This window comes from Macrobrachium rosenbergii, chromosome 11 (assembly GCF_040412425.1).
Source record: "Macrobrachium rosenbergii isolate ZJJX-2024 chromosome 11, ASM4041242v1, whole genome shotgun sequence".
NCBI lineage: Eukaryota > Metazoa > Arthropoda > Malacostraca > Decapoda > Palaemonidae > Macrobrachium > Macrobrachium rosenbergii.
The window spans coordinates 9,384,635-9,392,134 of NC_089751.1; the positions used below are offsets into that span (position 1 = coordinate 9,384,635).

The 7,500-nt window shown below is 31.5% G+C and overlaps 1 long non-coding RNA gene across 1 annotated transcript in view; it reads right to left on the reverse strand.

Moving 5' to 3' along the window:
* Positions 1-7,500, reverse strand: part of LOC136843127 (uncharacterized) — a 569,863-nt gene that overhangs the window by 241,996 nt on the left and 320,367 nt on the right. Inside the window, exon 3 of the long non-coding RNA XR_010854456.1 lies at positions 3,236-3,347. This is a non-coding gene — a long non-coding RNA (uncharacterized lncRNA). The remainder of the gene's footprint in view (positions 1-3,235; positions 3,348-7,500) is intronic.

Genomic DNA, 7,500 nt, shown 5'->3' on the forward strand with positions numbered 1-7,500 from the left:
AAAGCAAAAACTAGAATATAAGACTAATAAGTGATATGTTACATGTTTCAGGCTAATATTTTCATCAATATAAAAGAAATGCCAGATATATTCCGTTGTAACGTAAAAAACACATAAAATCTGTCTGAAACTCAGTTACAGTGAAATATTTGACAAATAGAATCCAATTTCTTTCTTGCTGAAAGAAAGCAAAATAAAACGTTCCGGAAAAACCCACAGAAACACTCGCGCTTCTAACTGAAGGTTGTGTTGATATGTATTGTCATCCTAAAACTAGCGAAAATCTTGTGAGAAGAACGTAAGGTTAGAAAAAAAAAATTAAATACGAAAAATCCGCATGCGTGAGGTGAATTGATGCAAACTAAAATATCTTCAAGCTAGTGAATTGGTGTTGGACGACGAATGGCCCTCACCCGCCTCCCCGCCCACAAAAAAAGCAATATTAAAAAGTTTGTCCTCATTTGAAAAATATTCCTGTTTCTGAATTACCTAACCACCAAAATATCATGACCAATCTTTCCCGAGTATCTGGTTTTATTTTCACTTTTACTTTTTCAGGTGAAATATTCCTTTAAATAAATATGTGATGCACAAACAAGAGCTGCATTCCATTTGATATACAGTATGAACCATTGTCCATGCCTGACACTTATTCAGTTTTACCCTTCACATATCTTTACTCACTATAGGCCTATCTCCGTCATTCCTGACAGTTATCACGTCGGCCAAATTTAAACCCAAGTAGCCACCGAACTCTGATGAATGATTCTCACATTTTCTGGGAAATATGGAAGTCACTTCTCGACGTTAAAATTATGGTTGGCACACAATATATTGAACTTGTTTTCTAATATCTAACAATAAGCAATGTGTATATAAATGTAAATAACGAGATTTAGGTTTAATTTTGAGCTTTTTTTTTTTTTTTTTTGCTTTGATTGTAACAGAAATCTGAGATGTTTTGTGCCCTATCGCTAAAAAATTGTGTGCATTAGGATGAATTAGGTTGGATAAATATATTCAAGTTAATATGCACACCGAAGCTCGCTAAACTGTATTTGGATATGGTAATTAATAGCTGCGATTCATGGAAACAATACAAAATACCTATTTTTTTTTTGTTTGTGGCCTGCGGAAGAAACCAACCAATGAAAGTGAAAGATTTGAAATTTTACATGAATATCTTAGTCACCATCATGATATTCATTTTTGAAAGACCTATCAATATTATAATTAAGAGCTTATTTGAATGATTAAAATGAAGAATCCGGCAACTAAAATTATTTGAAATTTTAAAAAACTGAGGAACGATGCAAGCATAGCTGTTTATTTGACACAGATTTGGATAATATACCAAGGCAAAATAAAGGGGCAATAGTACGAAGATATATGAAATGAAAGCAACAGAGAGAGAGAGAGAGAGAGAGAGAGAGAGAGAGAGAGAGAGAGAGAGAGAGAGAGAGAGATCAAATTGGTAAGACAAGCAAGGAAGCACTCATTAATTTAGATTTTGAGATTAGAAACATGAAAAGAAATAAACACATGGAGTTTTAATCCATAGGAAAGTCTGCACGTGTGCCCATTTTTAGCCCTCTATTAGTGGCATAAATTCTTCGTATCACAGCTTTCTCCGGGAGGCCTCCGTTTAATTTCACAGAACAACAAGAGGTGCATTTTCTTCCTTTTCAATAATTTATGTTTACGATTAGTAGAACAAGAAGATTTGGAATAAATGTTCTATGATGCTTTTATAACTTCTTTCTATTGTAAAAGGAAATCACATGCTGAGAGAGAGAGAGAGAGAGAGAGAGAGAGAGAGAGAGAGAGAGAGAGAGAGAGAGAGAGAGAGAGGGCAATCTTAACATGTCCAGTACAATGGATCGGAATACCAACATGGACTCCTGGCCATTAACGATTCTATTTATTGGCTTGGCCAGTGGAAGAAATTGCTGTTAAGAATCCCAGAGTCTCCCTCCCGCCAACCTATTACAGGAAAAGAAAAAGGAAAGACATTTAAGGCTATACCTGAATCCCCTTTTTCTATCTTTCCGTCTCTCTGTACATAGTTTATAGCAAATGTCCCCTTGTATATATCGCATTTCTCGAAAGCCTCTTTGTTACCACATATATAGATATTGAGACAACGTGGTGTGCTAAACACGTGAACACACACATATATATATATGTGTATATATATATATATATATATATATATATATATATATATATATATATATATATATATATATATATATATATATATACTGTATATATATATATGTGTGTGTGTGTGTGTGTGTGCATAGGTGTGTATGTAATGGCTGTCTTGTACCATTTATGTAATTAGCGTAATGTGTAACTCAGTGTACTAGTACGTAGATAATGTACTTGCTTAACAAGTTATTTATATTTGAATACTTGTTTAGAAAATGCTGTTAAGATGTTTCGTTCTGCGAATTTTAACTTCGATTTAATATATAAAAATTAGTCAAACATTTGTTTTACTTTCTAAATAATATTTATTTTTCTCGTATTGAATGCACTAGAAAAAATTTTTATTTCGCGCACAAATACTTTCTAAAAGTTCCACAAACAAAATCGTTCTCAGTTAAAGTACACAGATAAAATATTAACCGACCAACTCTCTCAATCCATGACAAAACCACCTTAAACCATACGTTACACACACACACACACACACACACACACACACACACACACACACACACATATATATATATATATATATATATATATATATATATATATATATATATATATATATATATCTAAGTCCACGTCGGAAATTGAAAGTCCTGGTTTTCACTCACCTTCCGACGTGGATATTCTCAAGCTTTCCTTCAGCTGTATATATATATATATATATATATATATATATATATATATATATATATATATATATATATATATATATATATATATATATAAATGTGTATGTATACATATGTATATATATATATATATATATATATATATATATATATATATATATATATATATATATATGCTAGAAAACAATTAGTTAACCAGTGCTATTAATATATTTGTTTGCTGATTAATGCGTCCGCTTTATGCATGAATTTAAAAGCAATACGATAAGTCATATTTCTTTATGTGATGCAACCAAGCATGCACAAACAGAGAGAAAGAGAAGGGAGGGTGGCCGGAGAAAGAGAGAAAGAGGGAGAAACTAAATAGCCATAACACGACCTACCTGGTAGTTCCCACGTTGACTGCAGATACCTTCCGTCCTTATTTGGCATCGCTAATGAAACAGCGGTAGTGTAACCGAATTCCGTCCTGTCGGACAAATCATGTTTCAACTACTGCAAAAAGAAACGAAAAAAGGGTTATGATTGGTTGAAGTCACGATTCAAATATGCAAAGGAAATGATTTTTTCCTTCAAAATTGTTCACGTTCAATCAGAAAGCACTTAAAAAAAAAAAATGTATTATTTGGGCGTACTCCTGGTGACCTTTTGTGACCGGCGAACATTTGGAAAGTTCTGATGGAACTAAATATGACGGATGAAAATTAAAATAACTAGATACGACATTTCGTGAATGTATATATTTATACCAAACAAGGTTGGAACCTTTATTAAGTTAGAGACTAAAAGTTGCAACATTATCCACACACACACACACACACACACACACATACACACACACCTGTATATATATATATATATATATATACCACACACACATATATATATATATATATATATATATATATATATATATATATATATACATTATATATATATATATATATATATATATATATATATATATATATATATATATATATATATATATATATATGCCACATCATCCAAGAAACAAGAATTGCATGCAAGCCACAGGAAAACGGCGTAATACGAGTAGGGTGTTCGTGGGAATATTCTCGAGACCAATGTGTGTGGGTGTATGAAATGGCTAATATTGGGGAAATTTCTAGTTTCTTGCAGGCACTAATCTTTGCCTTTTGCTATATATATATGTATATATGTATATATATATATATATATATATATATATATATATATATATATATATATATATATATATATATATATATATATATATATATGTCCGTGTATGTGTGTGTATATACTTGTATATATGTTCTTACATGGCAAAGCAACGTAATCATATTTGTTTAATCACAAAGTATTACATTAAAGTAATCAGATTCGCAGTAACAGGACCTACACAGACTCGGCAGGTATAATCAGTTCTACCATAAAAACAGCAATGGTGTTTTTACCTCTTGAAAACAAAGTTTTGTTCTTTTTCCCATATCCCTAATGTCACGGACCATAATTTTTTGTCTCCGAAATCGAAGGAAATGAAAAGGGTGGAAGAAATCGTCTTCACATAAAAAATGAATAAAATCATAGCGTGCAATTCCTGTCTCCCCATCTACGACAGGAAATAAACCTCAGAAACATTTAAATTACCGTCGCATCTAATTTAATCTCTGTCACTTTTTTCCGTCGTTAATTGTCCAATTCGTAATTATTACCGTGACTGCGTGTCAGTGTATCTATTATTATGGTTGGTCACGCTCAAATGTGCTGTATCAGTCACAATTTTAGAATTCAAAATTCCGTATTTCCAGAGGTGATAAGATTTGGTACTTGGCAGTCTTAATGAACAGAAAAGATTAATACGAATTGTGAAGCTGGCAATGTCCAGAGACTCTGACATTGACTTATAAGTCACTGGATTTGGTCCAAAGATGTTAGTTACTTCTCTGGGTTGTTAGACTGTTTACTGTAATATATTACTAGGAGATACATTTTGATTTACATATATGGTCTCAGCCCGATATAGCAAAGAGATCCTCATAAAAAACTATGATCTATTACATAACGCAGTGAAATCATCTATGTAGTCATTCCTCGCATACTGGAGTTAGCAGAGGCTACAAGGAAGAAACATTTCGTCTTACTGTAGAATTCTTCATGTGATGAAATGATTTAAGTTACAAATACTTTAATAGATGCTTTCTTTATTAGTATCTAGATAGTTCATTGGTATGCGACAAATATAAATATTGATTAATAATAGTAATCCAAATAATTATATTAACCAATTGATTTGTTTTTCCACCAGTCAATATGACTACTAAAAGATAAAAATTCACAATATGCCACAAATTTGTAAGACTGTAGCGAATAGTAATTTCATTTCCAGAAACACTGGTAGTTTCTTGCTTTTCACATAAGAGTTCAGGGTTCGAACAGGACGTGATTCAGAAACTTACTGCAGGTGGTACTGAATGTTGATTTCCAGCATTGAGGGAAAGATTTATTTTCTAATACTGACAGTTTCTTAAGAAAAAGTTTTTGAAAGAAAAATTTCCTGCTAACACTAAGCCGCTCAATGGCATGTCGAGAAATTTCTGTAGGTATCCATATTTTCTACCATCAGATGTTCTTACAACTGTCGTTCAGCAGTATTTTATGTGCTTAATTCTGTAAAATGTTATTTTTTTTAGATTAGAAATAAATAAGTTCAGTACTCTGAAACAATATTGATTTGATATTACTTTTTCCTGTGCCCTTACTCTATGAAAAAAGAGACTTCTTAGATTCTGCAGCCATGGGCATCCGACCAGCAGATGCCTGACAGTCAGCTAGACCAGACAATCATCACAAAAGGATTTATTTCCTCCACTTTGCAGTATAGCCAATATGAAGATGGAATATGGCAACTTCCATTTGCCATGGCATTGGGACATAATTATTAAGGTGAATGTTATTAGAAATTTCTTTGGTTTTGTTGGAGTCTATTTCACACCAATGCTCTTGCCTAAAGTTTGGAATTTCTTGCAATATAGGAAAAGACATCATGATAAGGGACATCACATCAGTCCTTTCTTTTCCATAAATATTTACAGCTGCTGATAGCACTAAAAATATGAAATCTAACTTTTTCGGCACTTATATAAAAATATCCACTGTCAAATGAATGGCCAGTATTTAAAATTTCCATGGACTGCAAAGGATTTATTGAAATTTGCTCCCCTGAGACTGAACATCCACTAAAAACTCCACACCTCTGCAGAAGCCACATCACCAATAGCTGTTTTTAATGGGAAGCCACAATCTTCGCAGTTTTACTCACAAGAGGCATAGGTGCCGACTTCTCTTGACTTTAGAGCAATAGTCGTGGTCAAGCCTTCAAAAAGGCACAAGCCCAAACTATCATTAGGCACTCCTCTTTCAGTGAGAGGCAGTATTCTAACATTATGGTGCCCTGCGAATTTTATTTTACTCGTGTATTACACTAGTACCATACACTGAAACAAAATAAACTAGAAAGCAATGTAGATATACAAACCCACACACACACACACGTAAATATGAAACAAAATAAACTAGATAGCAATGTATAGATATACAAACCCACACACACACACACATATATATATATATATATATATATATATATATATATATATATATATATATATATATATATATATATATATATATATATATATATATATATATATATATATATATATATATATATATATATATATATATATATATACTGTATATCATATGATTCAACTCCGAAACACGATGTAGTACTTATAGATTAAATTGGCGACAGAACTGTACTCAACGTAGAAAAAAAGGTTTTGGCAAATCTAGATTGTTGTAAATCTATATCACTCAAATAATATTTTGTCCTAAGGCTACGCTGCAATTATATCAACGATTATTAGGAATTCGCCATTTTTATCTCGATTTCTTTGCTTTATCTGAATTAGTAACGGTTTAAAAATGTCGACAGGTAATCATGATTACTCTGAAGTAGTGTTAGGGGTTAGTTATAAATGCATGGAAGGAAGAGAGAGAGAGAGAGAGAGAGAGAGAGAGAGAGAGAGAGAGAGTATTCCTGATTTCGTCACAGATATTAATCACAGAACATCTAATATAATCAACTCCCCTATTGTCTGTACACATGTAAACAAGTGAGCTAATTGGTAAGGTATCCATTTCACCAATTATAATACATGTACTGGATGTAAGTAAAGTTTAGGCAGATTCAATGAGGTAGTCCATAGATATTAAGCTTCTAATTGGTAAATAAAGATTAGTAAAATTGTCCAAATTTTAATTGAAATTCTAATTTAATTGAAATTCTAATGCACGGAATATTTTTGTTCCATCTCGTTACAGAAGCTATTCATAGATTATAAGTTTGGTGAACATACAATGTTGTAAAATATGTGTAATGTATATGCGAAAACACATGCTCACAAACATGTATATATATGTATATACTATATATTTATATATACATACTGTATATATATATAGATGTATGTATATATATCGATGTATACATAAATAAATATATATATATATATATATATATATATATATATATATATATATATATATATATATATATATATATAAGTTAAGTATATGTTAGTTTTACCAGACCACT